This window comes from Lytechinus pictus, chromosome 3, assembly GCF_037042905.1.
Source record: "Lytechinus pictus isolate F3 Inbred chromosome 3, Lp3.0, whole genome shotgun sequence".
Taxonomy (NCBI): Eukaryota; Metazoa; Echinodermata; class Echinoidea; order Temnopleuroida; family Toxopneustidae; genus Lytechinus; species Lytechinus pictus.
The window spans coordinates 31,424,201-31,442,456 of NC_087247.1; the positions used below are offsets into that span (position 1 = coordinate 31,424,201).

Below are 18,256 nucleotides of genomic sequence, written 5' to 3' on the forward strand. Positions count from 1 at the left end.
AAGGTTTAGTACTGAAATTCAATTCAGATCAATTAATCAGGATGATGAGGTGATGATGATAAGATTGATGATGGCAACGATGGTGATAATGATGATAATGATGATCATGATGATGGCCGTCATGATAATGATTATGATATTTGATGACGACTACGACTATGATGATAAATGTTACTGATGGTGACGTTGATTATTATATGATAATGGTAGTGTTGGTGATGGTAAAGATGATAGCAATGATGATTGTGAAGATAATGATTATGATGACGGTGATGATGGTGATATTAATGGTGATGATGTTGACGATGAAAGCTTCATATCACAACCTTAATTGTTCTTTATACCATTACGTCAAAGTGGTATATAAGGGTCTGCGTGAGACAGAACGTCCTACTTCATTCGCTGATTTGATTTGCAATCATATATTGTCGCCATTGTATTTACATGTATGCATATCTCATTCGTCTCAATGATTGTTAGTATTACTGCTGTATATTTTTCATCATTTGAAGCAAAGTATAAATTATTTCCTAATATCAGTTTTTGCTAAAATTAAATAAATCGCACCACACCCCAGATTATGAAGCTTAAGGCATTAATTTGAAGAGTTAAACTTCAAATCTTTCTCTGCTGATGGTTGGAAAAATCTAAAATGAGCATTCACTGAAGACAATCAATCTTTTAGACATCGGCGTAATTTGCTTTTCGATCATTCTAATTGTCTGAAATTAAAAGTAATATGAATGAGGAGCAAAGCAAATTCTTGAAATACTTGAATTCACATTATTTTAGGCAGTTTTATTAAAAAAATGAAAAATGACATTGTATAATGAAATAAACAGTGAAAAGCTATAATCTTGAATTTGAATGATAGTATTATGTTCCCATGCTAATGATGCTATACCTTTGCCCCATTAAGCCAGTCTTTTCTACCTCTCTTGTTTAGATAATAAGTATCTTCATCGGAGAATGGAACCTTTGAGACGAACATTCGTATTTTCGTGTTTTTTTTTTTTTGGGGGGGGGGGGTGAGGGGCAAAGTAAAAAAAAGGTACCTATATGTCAAAATGGGCATTTTGGTACAAACGGATATTTCACCATGAGGTTATCATCTGCGTGAAGTAGTTGTGTGTTTTGTAGTAATAAAGTTGAGGCTGTTGAGCAAAGCCTATTTGAAGTGATTTCTGATTGATAGATATATATTTGAGCTATATTTTTTTTCCGCGAGGAAAGCTAAGCGAGCGAGCGGTATAGAAAAATTGGAAGTTGTAAAACTCGCTCTTTGGTCAAAGCGCTAACTGTTAAGAGGGCATCCTTGTGAGATGTTGCGAGCACAAAAAGAACCTGTTAAGGATTGCATTTCTAATGACTCATGAATAGGAAACATACCTCACCAATCAAAAATAATACGAGCGCGAAGCGTGAGCTGAAAATCTGTGATATTCCAACCTGAAAACTGGACATTCTAAGCATTTTTGTAACCAGAAACAGAATGATCTAAACAATAATTGATGCGATCGCGAGACACGAGCCTCAAAATTGTGACATTCCAACCTGAAAACTGGACACTCAGCATTTTTGTATCCATGAACAGGATGAGTACCTTACAAAACAATAATTGATGTGAGAGCGAAGCGCGAGCCCCACCCCAACAAAAAAATAATAAATAAATTGTGATTTTCTAACCTAAAATATATTGTGTTTAATTTCAAATAGGGTAATTTCTTGGGAGAGAGTGTCCTCCTGCCTGATTGCTTAATAGGTATATAGTTTCTTATTCTATTTCTTTCTTTCAGTTTATTTATTACTCTTTTTGTTCTACCATGAGACAGGATTTCGTCCATAATTTCTTTTTTTTCGGGATGAATCAAACGTTTTTGTCATGATATCACCCTCATCAGAGTGAATTGATTGATGATATCTCCACACTTCATGCGTCCGTCAAAAAATGCGGGCTAGTGTCCATTCATAAAAGACAATGCTCGTAGCACATGTTTATCATTTTTATGATTTTCCTTTCCTTCCGATTGCTATTTGTATAGTAACTATATAAGAAATGATCACCGATCTTCCATGGCCCTCCTGCCTTCCTAGCCAATGGCTGTTTTCATTAATATCAAATATGTATTTCTTTTCACATTAATCAAATATATGTCGGTCTCCACATCTGAAATATCTTGGGTGTTATATGTAGGGAGTAGTACGCATAACATCTCTAAATAATTGCAATTTATATGATTGATTATACAATTGATCGAATATTTTGTTATACAGGGCCCTGATCGAGTTGTGATCTATGTACATGATGTCTGCAGTGTGACCACACCTTCGGCACTAAAAGCACCTTGCTACTTATGTTTTACTCTAAATATGTGGAACCAAATGTTTACATTCTGATGAAGATCTGCACCACTGAAAGTAAGTATCACACTTTTCATGATAATGTAGAAAAGCTTATTCTCGTCTCTCTCTCTTTCCCTTTCTTGACCATTCTTTACTCTCTGATAAACTCCTCTTTTTACTTTCTGATATCTCACTCAACTGATTCTATACAATGCATCAAAAAGATAATGAAAGAAGTCGAGACGTTTGGAAAACGTGCTGGGTCAAAAATCAATTGGACTAAATCAAATCTTATGAAAATGAATATAAACATCAATGAAACTAACAATTTTATTTTTACTGAAGATCCTATAAAAGGTCTTGGTGTTTTTGTTAGAAAAAAATATTCTGTTGTCCAATCTCTCAATTTGGAAAATAAGGTTAAGACAGGTGAAGACAGTGCTTGGAAAACCCTGTTTGAATATTGGACTCAGAAAATCGGCGGGGATTTGCCTCTTTGTGACTTTTAATTGCAAAAAAGAGTGATATGTATCGTATTTGTATAAAAAACATTTGCCCATGTTTCATGTTGACATGTTCTGTTCACGGGCTGATTTAAAGTAGATTGATATGTTCAAAGTAACGAATATTGAAAACGAAATTATTTGGTACAATAGTAACAAAGTATTAAAAAAAAAGATGTATTATATTTTCCTAAATGGAAAAAACAACAATATTTTGAAAGTTAAGCAATTCCTAACAGGTGAACAGAAGAAGATTGATTCAATATGTACTATTATAAAAAAAAATTACTTTCTTCCTTTGAATTGATGAAAATAAAAAATGCGTTCCCGAAGTCATGGCTTGACAAATTACGTAATAGTGCACGAAACGTAAATAGTATGTCATCGAAATCCAGCACTATTGAAATATCAACAGGTGACTGTATAGAAATCAATGGCATGAAAGCAGTGGCGTAACTACGGGGGGGGGGGGGGGGGCATGGGGGGCACGTGCCCCCCCCCCCCAATCGGCTGGCCAAAAAACGGGGAAAAGCAGAAAAAGAGGAAGAAAGGAAGAGAAACGTAGTGGGGAAAGAAGAAATTATTGTTCATTATAATATAATATTATATTATGTAATGTTATATTACATAAGAAGCATTTTTTTCATAACTTTATGATAAATTATTTGTTCAAGGCCTATGTCTTCATTGTTCCTGGTGCTCGCATAGACTGTTTAACAAGATATCTAATCCTGTTGTACTAAAATCTCCCGTTTTCAAATCAATATACACCAAATATATTTCCTCGCAATTCGAGTTATTATTGTTTTATGTAGTGACATTTGCTTCTTTTTCATGACTACTTAAGTGATGGCCCTATTTTAAGGTCTTAATACATAGGCGGATCCAGGGGGCCCGAGGGGCCCGCCCCCCCCCCTATTGGCGGAGCCAAAAAAGAAGAAAAATAGGAGAGAAAGAAAAAAAAAGAAAAAAGGAGGAAAAAGAGAGGAGAAAAAAAAAAGGAGAAAGAAAAAAGAAGATGAGGGGAAGACTTGGAAAATAAAAAGGAATCTTTCGTGCCACTATATAAAATTTTCGCTCGTGCTTCGCGCTCGCATTGCCTGTTAGGTGATTAACATATCTTGTTCAAAATAGAGCTCGAATATCAAGTTTGGAAGTCAATATACAAAACATATTTCACCTCGGAAATCGAACTTTCATTATTTTGTTTGATTTTAAAAAGTGCTCTGTAAAAATGTCAGTTTTACGGTCTGAATATGAACATTTTCTGCTCGCGCTGCGCGCTCGCAAATTTTGATTTATCAGGTACCTATTATTTTCGTGTATTCCATAAAGTTTTCAAAATATCACTTTTCAGGTCTGATTGTCAAAACGTATCAGCTAGCGCTAGACGCTCGCATTTTGATTGGCGAGTTATGTATGTCTCAATATTGATTATACAACAAACTACTTAAAATCCCGTTTTCATGACAGTTTATCAAAAATTTTAGCTCGCGATTTGCGCTCGCATTAATGGTTGAAAATATATTAACTGATGCATCCTATTCATAATTACAAAGTGCTTGAAATGTCCAATTTTCAGGCCATAATATCATCAGATTTCGCGCCCTCATTAGGCATTAATAAATATATTGATTTAATAATAAAATTGTCCCTTTTGTTTCATCTCGCGCTTAGCAAGAGGAATAGGAAGATAAGTCATCATTTTTATATGTTGACATGTCCTAAGGATGTCCCGGCCCTATATCAAAACTCAAAGTAGTAATAATGAAAAATATCAGCTCTTTTTAAAGAGATCCATATCTACCTCACAATTTTCCTACAAAGTGCTTGAAATATAAAGCTGAAATTGACTCTTTTTTCTGATCGGAATATCAAATTTTCAAGATTTTCATGATTTTAGAATGCCTAGATTCTAGGTCTAAATATGAAACAAGCGCGCGCATGTTTATTCAGATACTCAACCTGTTCTCTATTTAAATCATTATCCAGTTTCAGATCTCAATATCAAAAATTTTCTGCTCGCGCTTTGTGCTCGCATTATTAATGTAGAAAGATCCCCTATTACTCATCCTTTTCATGATTTACAAAACATGAATAGAGTGGCCAATTTTTAGGTCTAAATCTCGATTTTTTTTTCTTGCGCTCGCATCAATTGTTAAATACTATAGTTATCCTGTTCACGATTACAAAAATTGATTAAAATTTTCAATTCTTTCTGTAGAAATGTCAAAATTTTTCAGCACGCGCTTCGCGCTCGCATTATTTCATTGTTGATATATGTAACGCCTTCATGGCTAAGTGCAAGCAGTCCTTAAAAGGTACCTTTTCAACAGGTACCAGTTCAAAACGTATATAAAAATCTTTTGCTCGCGCTTTGCGCTCGCATTATTAATGCTCATCCTTTTCATGATTTACAAAACATGAATAGAGTGTCTCGTTCAGTAAAGGACAAAATCTCAAAAATTTCCGCTCGCGCTTTGCGCTCGCATCAATTGTTTAGTTATATACCTATTCCGCTTGAGTTACAAAAAGTACTTAGAATTTCCATTCTTTATGTGAAAATGTCAAAAAATTTCAGCTCGCGCTCGCATTATTTGATTGTTAATGCTAACTGCAAGCAGTCTTTAACAGGTACCTTTTCTATCAGTTCATTTCTCCTCGCGCTTCGCGTTCATAGTAATTATTAAGTTGCATACACATCTTTTTCAGGATAACAAACATTGCCCAGAATGTTCAAATTTTATGAAAAAATACATAAAATTTCCAAAAAATTAGCTCGCGCTTCGCGCTCGCATCATAAATAAGGATTATGATATTATATATTAATTTATAAGAATAAAGCTAAGAAGTGACTAATTAGGACTACCCCTTCAAAGAAACAAACAAAAATCATCTTCGAGCTGCCGATCGGGAAAAATATGGCTGAACAAATTTCCGGCCCCCCCCCCCCCTATTGGCGAAGGCTGGATCCGCCCCTGTAATATAAATCATTTCCTGTCCGTGCTAACGTTCGCATTAGTTGATTGGTGAGATGTCTGTTTTTCATGAATTCCTAAAATAAGTCCTTAAAATGTCAATTTTTCTGATCTGAATATTAAAAAATTTCAGCTCGCGCTTCGCGCTTGCAGTATTTGATTAGTGAGATGTGTATGATAATCAAGATTACACAAAAAGTGCTTCATGTGTTAAGATGTAATTTTAACAAAATCAGCAAAGCACTATCATTAGATGACTATGCTGAGATATTTATACTCTTAATGGAATCCTAAAATATAGTCCTTGAAATGTCCCTGTTTTGGGGTCAATATATACAAAAATTTCAGCTCGCGCTTTGCGCTCGCATTGTTTGTTTAGCGAGACAGGTATGTATCATGATTATAAAAAAATTGCTTATAATGTCCCTTTTTAGGTCTGAATATCAAAAATTTTCAGCTCGCGCTTCGCGCTCGCTTTATTTAATCAGTGAGTTACATATCCGTTAATGGCACTGCATGTCCTTAAAATCTCTTTATTAGGTCAGTATACTTGGCAACTGAGCGCGCTCCCTAAGTGACTCAAAATTTGTGCTAGTGCCCCCCAGTGCCGTGACCCACGGTACGCCACTGCATGAAAGCCATACATTTATATCATTTGATGATAGAAAAGGAGAAAAGAGACATCCCTTGTATTCATTATGGCACGATTTCTTTAGCTTGCCTCTTGAATTTAATTGGAAACCATTATTGGAGTTTAAACTTGATTTTATAAACGACAGCAGGATTAAACAATTTGATTTTAAATTAATTCATAGAATACTACCAAGTAAAGACAATCTTTGCAAATGGAAAATTGAAAATAATATTTTATGTAATATTTGTAAAGTTCCAGAAACCAGTATTCATATTCTGTTTACCTGTCAAGTGGTAAAAGTATTTTGCAAAATTGTTTCTAAATTAATAGATGCTTTGTTCGATGTAAAGATTGTTTTGAACGAAAAAAAATATATCCTGATAGGTCATGAAATAGAAAAAAACAGAAATGAATGATGTTAATCTTATTTTAAATTTTTCACAATTTGTAATCTATAGGTATTGTATCAGAAAATGTTTTGGACAAGCATATGACTCATGCTTTTTATTTTATGAAAGATCTAAAGGTAGAAATTCGAAGTTATTTAAGAAGAAAATGTAATCAGAAGAGACTTGATTTAAAACAGATCTCAAAGGTTCTTTCAATACTTCAGTTCATGTTTCGTTATTTTATCTATGTATATTTTTGTATGTGACTTTTGTATAAAACGATTGTAAATAAATAAAGTCCCTCTTATGAGGATTAAAGAAAAAAAAATCTCACTCAACTCTTGGAGTACCTATCTCCTTTTCTGACATTTCAAGGGCCCCGTATATGATTCCTGATTTATATACTTTCTGTGGTCCTTGTATTATGATCTGGTTCTGTGAGATAGCTTTCATCTGCTTTGTCCGGAGCTAGGATTCTAATGAATCATCGGTATCCCTTAAAAGTATATGCCTTATTAATGAAAATGACTTATCATTAAGGCAATATGACATCTTTGCTTTGGCAAACAGCAAAGCTGCAGCCCCTCATAGCTCCTTTACTATCTGTGTTTAATAGCTCCATGGAATGACCACGAGTATTTGTTATTACATAGCAAGCGATCAAAGCTCCAACCGTAAAAATGCTATCCCTTGTGCATTTTAACAAAATAAAAATATAAATATCAGCCACCAAATTGCACTGTAGCTGTTCAAAATTAAAGGACAAGTCCACCCCAACAAAAAGTTGATTTGAATAAAAAGAGAAAAATCCAACAAGCATAACACTGAAAATTTCATAAAAATCGGATGTAAAATAAGAAAGTTATGACATTTTAAAGTTTCGCTTAATTTCACAAAACAGTTATATGCACATCCTGTTCGGTATGCAAATGAGGAGACTGATGACGTCATCCACTCACTACTTCTTTTGTATTTTATTATGTGAAATATGAAATATTCAAATTTTCCCCTCATTGTCAAGTGAAACAACGATTAATTCCTCCCTGAACATGTGGAATCAGCATTGTTTAACACTATATGGTTAAGTCAAGTTGGTCCTTATTGTCAAATCTGTAAAAAATGAAATATTGTATAATTCAAACAATAAAAAACAAAAGAAATAGTGAGTGATGGACATCATCGACTGAATCATCTGCATGTCACTGAGTTGTGCATATCACTGTTTTGCGAAAAATAAGGGAAACTTGAAAATGCCATAACTTTCTTATTCTACATCCGATTTTGACGAAATTTTCAGCGTTCTGCTAGTTTGATTTTTCTCTATTTATTCAAATCAACATTTTTATGGGGTGGACTTGGCCTTTAAGCACTAAACATAAAGTAATATTCTCTTAGTTTTAGTTATTAGTGCTCTCTCCCGAAAACTAAGTCAAAATGTATTAGTATGCTGCTGATACAGTTTTTAGTGAGAGAGGTAGGTCTATGTATTTTTTTTCAAATGATCCATTGACCAAAGTCTTTAATGAAAGGCATGTGAAATCTTAAATAAAACATTAACAGGACCATGAAAATAAACAATCAAATACCCTATATATATCCAGTGCATCAATACCGTGTTTAATTAGAGAGGGCACATTTCTCGAATAGATTATACGATTATCTCATTTTTGTCGTTCCAGCTTTCTTTCGAGGTTACTTTTGTGCCATTTTTTTAAAACCTTTTAACGACACGGGGAGCAACTGTAACATGAAGTGAGCACAGCAATTATTTTTGAGATGTAGACCCAACGACCTCTATAATAAGAAATGTGAATGTGGCAGAAAATCATTTATTGTGGGGCAATTGGGCGACAAAATAGAAAGTAAAATTATAGGTTATCTATTGTTTCAAATTAATTTACATATATTAATGATCATTTTCTTCTGCAGTGTCGGCTGTAAAATTGTATAGGCCTGTATATCAAGATCATCCATGTCGACCAAACCCCCGAACCTAGTCGTGACTCCCTCGAGCCCATGACACACTGGAGGGAGAAAGTGATATTCTATGACGATGACAACGACGTCGACGACGACCATGTCTCTGGTTCATTTCAGCTTTTTGGTCAGCGATGCATCCGCAGTGGATCGAGCAGGATGTGGATCACCGTGGGAGGTTATGCACCTCATGGCGCACAGGGCTTAGTTGGATAAAAATTCTATTGTGGTAACATTGTCATTTACTGGTAGGGCGTGGAGGCTGGTGCTGAGATCCCCCCAAGGAATTTTTCTTAAATTGGGCGATTGTATCGTCATTCTTATCAGTATAATCTTAATGGAGATTTTAAAGTGTTAGTCCGATTTCGACTATTTATTCAAGTCAAATCTTCAAATGATATGTATTGTGGTAACATTGTCATTTACTGGTAGGGCGTGGAGGCTGGTGCTGAGATCCCCCCAAGGAATTTTTCTTAAATTGGGCGATTGTATCGTCATTCTTATCAGTATAATCTTAATGGAGATTTTTAAGTGTTAGTCCGATTTCGACTATTTATACAAGTCAAATCTTTAAATGATCTGTATTTCTAAATTTTCGATTTTTTGTTCTCCAGTGAATTTTTCAAAATTGTGCACAATGTAAAAAGGTCGATGTCCTCATGTTTGCCTCATTATGCCAATAATAGTACCATTGAGATCTGGATTTTGATTGGCTGCTGAGCCTGTTACCAAGGTAGCTGCCAATTAGCAAAGCTACAATGTCATATAGGTCAAATAGTAAATATTATTCAATGGGACCCTGACACTTCATTGGCTCATCTTTTTTTTAATAATCTTGTTCTCTTATAACCTGGTAAAACAGTGTTATTTGAAAAGGCAACACGATATTAGTTATCATCAACACACAATTATATTCCACTAATATTTTTTAAGGAAGTGATATATATCAACTCCTTTTCACTGTGTGTGTTTAAAGGGAGGAAAACTCATGAATTGTCCTTTTCTCTATAGGAAATATGAAAATTCACTGGTATCCCCGCCAAGCAAAGAAATCTTTCCTTTTTGCCTGGAACCCATATTGCGCTCACGAAAAATGCTTATAAAAGCAAACTGCTATTTTAACTGCCCAAAACTGTTTACGCTAATATACCAACTTAAAAAGGATTTGTTATGTTGTAGGACCACCAGTTAAACTTTACATTTATTAGGGAAAGACAAACCTCAACTATTGCTGTATTTTCATATTTGTCATACTCTGTTTTATATATACAAAACTATCTAGGTCGGGGCTTGCTATATTCCCAACCCCTACCCCACCCCTCCAGCCTCCATATCCTATATGTAGTGATATGTATGATTATGTCTATAATTATACTTTTCTTTTTATTTCATTTGTAAATCAAGGTCAAGCTCTTCACACTCTCAAGCTCTGCTTTGGCCTTATATATCATTTTCAGCATTTGCTATCATCTCAAGTCGTTCAAGTGCCTTGTTTACAGGATGCATGAAAAACTGGGAATATTCGGAAATATAATTTTGTTTTAGAAAAAGAAGTCACTTTAAAAAATCACAAATGAAAAAAAAATAATAAAGATTAATAATTGATATGTATTGAAAGATCAATGTATAATTATACATAATCATCCATATCCCTTGTAATTTACTTTAAAAAAATATTATCGTGATGAAACACCGGAAAAATATGGATAACTATTCCTGACCATCTCTTGTGAAAGTTATGATGTAAATGCCTGGACTCACGTTAAACAAAACTTCCCAAAGAGTTCTGCAACTCAAGTTTGAGGGATGATTTATATTTTGTTTTTCAATTATCAAAATTGAAGTTGAAGTATGTATCATCTGAAAAAATGTTCCTTAAACGATGAAACCTATATCTCGAACGCGTTTTTCTTCTTAACTCTTTACAACGACGCGACGGGGTTAAACGTTAATTATTCCAAACACACTGGCCCGTATTCTGATAGCAGGTTTAAGTAAAACTCAGGTTTAAAGTTGTGGTTTAAGTATGGATAGCCAATTGTTACATAAATCACTATTAAACAGTATATCATACTTCAGCTCATTTGGCTCTCAAATCATTCATAATTGTCTAGGAAGTATAAAAAGATTATTGGCTTCACCATCGATGAATCAGGAAAGAGCACAGTAAACATAAGAAACAGACAACTTAATAACAACTTTGATACTTATGGCTTCCCATACTTAAACCACAACTTTAAACCTGAGTTTAAGTTAAACCTGCTATCAGAATACGGACCACTGAATCAATATAGTGCACGTCAGTGTATGTTAACAGTGTTCAAACTAAGTCCATCCTCGAAACAATGAGGAATTCATTACTGGAAACAACTAATTTTATTTAGATAATGCTGCATATTTACAGGGATTGCACATCCCATGATAACATGGGTGGAACATCATTGTATAGAGGAATAATAATGCTTTCCAGTGATACCATATTCACCTAATAAGAAATAACTCCCAACTTAATTGCAGAACTTTTTGAGGGGTCTAGATAATCCAATAGCCAAGCTATGATGTTTGACAACACTCTATAGGCCCTATTTTAATGACGGGCATGATGAAAATTGAATTTTCGATATATATTTCAAATATGTTCAGAGGAATAACAGAGGTGCTTTGCCGTCAATATCTGCATAATCACTTCTGCCGAATTAATTTGGCCTTGCAAACTTATTTTTAATATGTTGACAATAATATTTCTGATGGAAAGAACATATATAGTGTCCCACTGTCAATTCCACGTTGTGTTCACAATGTGGAACAAAAATGTGAAATCTATATGTACACTGTTAAATTTTATCATTTTCGCATTCTTACATATTTTATGGTGTGCGACACTGTTAAAATGAGCATCTTTAGAGTGTGAATGACATTTTCACCTAGTCCATGATGTGACTTGAACACACTGTCAACACTATGTTCTTTCCATTAAGAAATATATTGTATTAAATGATATCGTTTTCCCCGCTTTGTCTACTTCGTATTTATTATAATATTTTAATCTTTGCTCCCCTCTTCTCTTTCTTATCTGACCCCCGCCCCATTAAATGTTGTCATCTTCTGTTAACCCATCCTGCCAAAGGTTGTGTAAAGCACCCCGTTCCATTACCTCACCCTATCTCATCTACCTTCATTTCCTGATCATTTCTCACAAGCACGCATTTACACGCCCGGACCCCTTCTTCACTTTAATACGTTCAACTGCATTTATTTTGCTCTCTCTTTTATTCTTGGGGCAGGGGGATGTGGAAGGGGGGGGGGCTCCTGATTCGTTTTTAATTTCACGGCCTAGTCTTTTTTACTCCGGGCTACTTATAGAGTATTTTACTATTCTCCATTATCAAAATAATGTGCATTACACTTCTCAAACACACTAGCTGTTCTTTTTTACGAAGTCGAGAAGAGGGGGGGGGGGGGTGTGTCACATTCATTATTTTTTTATCCATTTGCCTTATTAGAATAATTACAAAAACTGTTTTTATGATATTCAAGAATTATATTAAACTTCCACATATTTTTTTTCATTCGGGGGGAGTGGGGAAGCTTTACATTCGTTATTACTGGCATCCAAGTGCATTTTTATTTAGACCAACCTTTTTTATTCTAATCTACTGCCTTAACCATAATTAACATTTTCTTCCATTCTTTACCCATCCCCATCTTCATTTCTGTACACACAATTTCCACTTATTTTCTTTCATGTTTTTTTTGCACCAATCTACACACTATAATGCAATAAACTCTCCTACCACTACCCCGCCCCTCTCTCCCCCTCCCACTCGTTCTTCTCCTGTGCATCTTCCACCCCCCCCCCTCACTCTCTTTCAAGTTGTTCTTTGCTCATGAGCAAAGTAGAGTATGATCACCCTCTGAAGGGCTTTCACAGTTGGTTGTGCGATCATTTAGTTTCAATATGTTTTGAACATGGGAGCAATGCTCTCAATCCTCGCGCAACCAATTTTGATAACCCCTTTATTCATACAGTGCGTCCCACAGAAAAGTAAACTACGATTCTCAATTTTTTTTATTTAAGCAAATGATTTAAGGTCTTTCATTGCTAATAAAATTCAGTATTATTAATTTTCATGCATAGATGAGCAAGAAAAGTTTGAATTTTCATTTCAAAACAAAGTTGTAAGAAAGTATTTTGAAAACTATATCTCTAAATAGTTGGATTCAGATTCACACCTGACTTTCTGCACATATTATGTCTAATTTAATCCTGTACGCATGAGTGATTCGCTGAATAATTTGTCTCAAATCAAAGAAAACATATTACTCCTACTACTCATAATGTTAAATTTATCAATGATTGTGTTATCTATCGATAAAGATGGGTTTCCTTTTTTATGGGACGCACTGTAAATTTTTACATAGCTGGGAAACGAGTGAACTTCATGAATGGAACAAACTTGAAGTTATTACTCGAATTGAATAGATGCAAGAAACATTTAAAAACTTCACTTTATTGGAGATTGCCAATTTAAGGTAATATTTATTTTGGTTTGTAAATGACGCAATATATAATTTATGCACGGCATCTCTATGCATTGTCAGTTATCATTCAATAATATCAATTAATTGTATGACAACGTATAACACACATTGTCAGAAATATGAAAATCTATTCTACAAAATAGTTTTCATTCTGTTAAGTTCACTCTGGTAAAAAATTATATGTGGAATTCTGCACCCCCCATTCAGATTCTTGACTTGGTAAAATGTTGCAAAGTGCATCGTCATTGAGTTACTCAATATGAATATTTTCATGAAGTTTTATTTAGGATTATCGTAAAATTTTAAGGTTCACCAAGCATCCTTTTATTTTGGTGGATATTTAAGTTCATCTTGAATTAGCAGGATAATGCAGTAATTGCTACAAAGGTATTTTAAACTAGATTTTTTTTTATTTACAAGTTTCAATGCACATTGCAACATTTTACCAAGTCAAGAATCTGAATAGGAGATGGAGGTGCAGAATAGTCAATTGAGCATTGCACATTAACAAAGAATTTATGACAACCATAATATGAGAATAAAATGAATGTAATTTCATTAAAAAAGTAGCAATGTGATAATTGCAAATGATGTGCAATCCTCAATGAGGGGGGGGGGGGGGGCAATGAAACTTGACCTGCTGCAAGCCAAAATGGGACATTGTCATTGAGAGTACAAAGCTGGAATTTTCACGGCTTTACACTTCACAAATTTCTCCCTTAAAATTGTCACTACCCTCAAAGAAAAAAAAAACTGCAAAGAGCTAATCCAAATCATGAGGGTAGAGAAAATAAAAACGAAATTCTTTGTACTTGTAACACTGAATAAGTTAGTCATTTGGTGAAAAATAAGGCCAAAAATTGTAGTTTTATTTTGAACTTAATTTAAAAACTTAGCAAAATCGTACAATTATTCATGCACCTTCTACACATTGTAAAATAGCCATGATAAACTTCAGAAGGGGGGGGGGGGGGGAATTCAGAAACAATGTCACTTTTGGCTTGCAAAAAAGGTTCCATGACATTTTCTCCTGCAACTGTGCTGCAAATCCACATATTAATACCAATATAAACATACCTGCCAACCATAAAAAATTCAATTTATAAAAAAAATTCCAAAATAGGAACATTCTCATACTTCCTATTAAAAATATTACACATAAAAATTTCCACAGAAAAAGGAACAAACAGGTCCTTGACTTTTTATACAAAGAGTTGGGAGGTATGTGTAAGCCTGAACCCCAACTTCAAACCAAATCCTAACATGAACCAAACAACCCTTACCATGTAGGTTCACAGAAATTAGTGGGTTTGCAAATAAGTGCAAGAGAAAATGTCATGGAACCTTTTGTCAAAAAAAATATGGGGGGGGGGGGGATCATCATACTGGCTAAAAGAGGAGGGGGGGGGGGGAGATCATAATGGATGAAAGGGGGAGGAAGGGGTGGGGGAAGGAGATAATATAAGGGCAGGACACAAATGAGCATTACTGAAAAGCAAGAATATTTCATTTTACATGGAATTTAATAGATTAAAAATTATTCTCTAAAAAAAAAATGACCGGCAGCCAAGAAGATCCATTCAAGTATAGAGGTTTCCATAGCAACTGACCACTCCATTCAATGGTGCAAACCCTAATCCTCACAAAATGACCAGCAGCCTGATCCGAGGTGGGGTCTTCCTGCCAGAATCACACAATTAGTGACGTCGCTACCCAGAGTCTAATTTTCAAGTGTGCAGTGCGGGGCACTGGACACAGTCATGCATGATATACCCCATCTCTAATGTAGGTGCTCTATTGTCAAGTTTAATGATACTTTGTGCAGCCAAGTGTATGCAAGACAATGCATTGATTTTCCAAGCAATTGTTTTGGTTTGCCAAGGGTAATAGCAAGGGCTGCGGAATTATTTTGAAAGGGGAGAGGGGGGGCTGACTATCACATCGGACGGTAATTTTTGTGTAAGAGGGGGGGGGGGGGGGGACTGACCATGCAAAATATCACAATCAGATGGTAATTTTTTAATGTTTTTGTAGAAGGGGGGGGGGGGGGGAGGTGGCGCAAAAATTCCCACCCCTTTTGTTTCGCAGCCCCTGAATTCTACTGAAGAGCAACTTTTCCCCACATTGTACATTTATCCACATTTTACCTCAAATTCTTTTGTTTACCCCCCAAAAAAATCTGCACCCTTGCTCATTACCATCCCCTCCTCCCCTCTATTCTCCCTCTTCTCTCGACAGATTTACCTGTTAAGCCGCTAATTGTGCTCTCCCCATACCTCCCTGTACTATCCATTCAGGGAAGCATTTCTTGAAGATTTACGTCAGTAATTTTTACAGTCAGATGTTATAAGCTACTGTAAATCAATGCATCTGATTGGCTAACAAAACTCTTCATGAAATGCTCCCAATACCTGTCAATCTTCTACCGTTTCACATCATTTCAACATTAATTATCCATGACTGATATTGAAATGTTCTAAGTAATTGATTATAACTTTTAGTTTTATTTCTATTGATTTTTTTCTTATTGTTACTAATAGTCAAAATCTTTAACATTTTTATTAATTTGTGTGTATGTATTATACATCTATTTTTCATTTCTATTCTCATTTATTTTCCTTTTTTTCTTTCTTATCTATTTTTTTTTGGGGGGAGGCCTTTGCATTTTTAAATAAGCAAATGGAAAATAGCACAACTATTTTGCAAATAAATCAACCTTTTATGTACATGATGCAGTATAGCAGTTATGGTTTTTATGGAATGCAATGCACACTGCATGTTGAATGATATTTAGAAATAAACCAAATGGGGAAAAGTAATTTTTCGTTTTTTTTCTTCCTTTTGTCATCCTGTCATTTATTCATTCACCACCATATTAGCAACCAAATGATTGCCTTCATACCGTATCCACCACTTGTTTCCACACAACTCTGAGAGATAAGGTAAAGGGCAGCCGGAATGTAAAGATATGTGATACGGGTTACCGGTAAACCCTGAACATAGGCTCATCCCGAGGATGTGCACTTTATAACCCACAGCGATTTAAATAATCATGAAAATAATACTAATAGTTACATTTACCGGAATAAAGCACCTAATACTTTGTTTCTAAGTGCTTTACATTGTAATTTTTAATCATAATCATTACAGTACAATGCATGTATCCTAGTCATATAGCGCAATGTCAAATTTTTCAAGACTGGGATAAAGCAAACCATTCTTTAGCCAAACGATCATTGACAGTTGGAACAATCTACCAGAAGAAACAATGCCAATATTCTGAGACGGCAACCTGAAAGTCCAAAATTCTCTGCAGACTGGGATGTAGGAAACCATATCTTTAACCATAGGATCATGAAAACGCGATGGAAACTTTTCAGAGACAGCACCTAAAAAAATGTCCACAATGAGTTCTAGAACTTTGGTATAGGAAACATCTTTTTTTAGCTAGGGAGCCATTTGACAGTTGGATCAATTTAACAGATAGGGAATGGCAAATATCACAGAATATCTAATCTGGTGTCAGACTGGATGTAGTAAACCACTTCTATAGCTGAAGGGCGGTTGACAATTTCATCAATCTACCACATGAAACGATGCCAATTTTCAGAGACAGTAAATCAAATACTCAAACTTCTTTGAAAACCGGGATGTACGAAACCATTTCTTTAGCCAAAGGTCATTGAAAGTCAATCTACCAGAAGAGGTAATTAAATTACACTATATCTTCAAATGGAAACTAACTGGGTTACTAACAGGCTAAAGCGCCCAAGTCCCTTCCACAGTTATCAATCTATATGAGGATGCTGCTGAGGCTACTCCAGGCATGACAACCCTCTTTCAATGAAAACAATGGTCCGGTTTTGAAGAGTCGTTCGGCTCACAATCCTTTAGGGTGAGTGCAATTTGTGTGAATGCTGATTTCTCTGAGCCATAAATCCCTTTTCCAGAGTCAAATGAATCTGATGAAATCCAATAAACATAGGAAAACATCACAAATGGATGGAAAAGACTAGGAACGCTAAAACTGGAACTACAAATTCCTATACAACCACAAAGTGTTCAACACTCTCACAGGATAGCAAAGAAAGTCCATTCCAGGTTGCATGATCCATGTATATCAGAGCACCATCATGTCTCCCAATTTTCATTCAGACCATCTGCATGACACTTTAATTTTTTATGTCAGTAAAACAATCAAAGACACAGCACCTCATGAAATATTAGCAATAGAAAATGTGTGACTTGCATGATGTTTTGAAGATTACCAGATATCACATGTGAGCTGAAAAGAACTCCATCTATCTTGGTCAGACAGTACTAGGGGATTATCACAACATTACCAGGAGGGTGTATCATGATTCTATTTATAAGTTACAAGTAACTTTACAAATGACTGGTGATCTTTTTTTGTGATGCACCAGATTTTCATTGGTGAAGATTTAGTTCCTAAGAAAGGGTCACCAGTCATTCATAAATTCGCTCATAACTTACAAACAGCTTTATGAAACACCTGCCAGATTTCCAAACACCGAATACAAGGACTTCTCATGCAGTTGAAACAAATTTTCCGGGTGTCAGCATACCTCTCTTAAAAAAATTGCTCAACAATTCCTTTCTTCCCTTCTGAGTGCAAACACAAATGATTATCAACAGACCTGGGACAATTCAATGTGCAAAGCAGTCCTTGTTCAATCTCGATCAATGCCAATGAGCCCGAAAGTCGTCCATCGATGATATATGACAAACGTGGAAAGGCCATTACAAAAATCAACAAGGGTCAACTAGAAACACTAAAATGGCAAGGCCATGGTATAACGGGTTGAAAAGTAGATGACAATTGCAAGCAAGACAGAAACAAAAATTTGACATTGCACTTCAGAAACTAAG

General features: G+C 35.1%; 1 long non-coding RNA gene across 1 annotated transcript in view; it reads left to right on the forward strand.

The window, feature by feature from the left end:
- The window catches only part of LOC135153571 (uncharacterized), a 15,528-nt gene extending 1,596 nt beyond the window's left edge, over positions 1–13,932 (forward strand). Inside the window, exons 2-3 of the long non-coding RNA XR_010293030.1 lie at positions 2,275–2,418; positions 8,777–13,932. This is a non-coding gene — a long non-coding RNA (uncharacterized LOC135153571). The remainder of the gene's footprint in view (positions 1–2,274; positions 2,419–8,776) is intronic.
- The last annotated feature ends 4,324 nt before the right edge of the window (positions 13,933–18,256 follow it).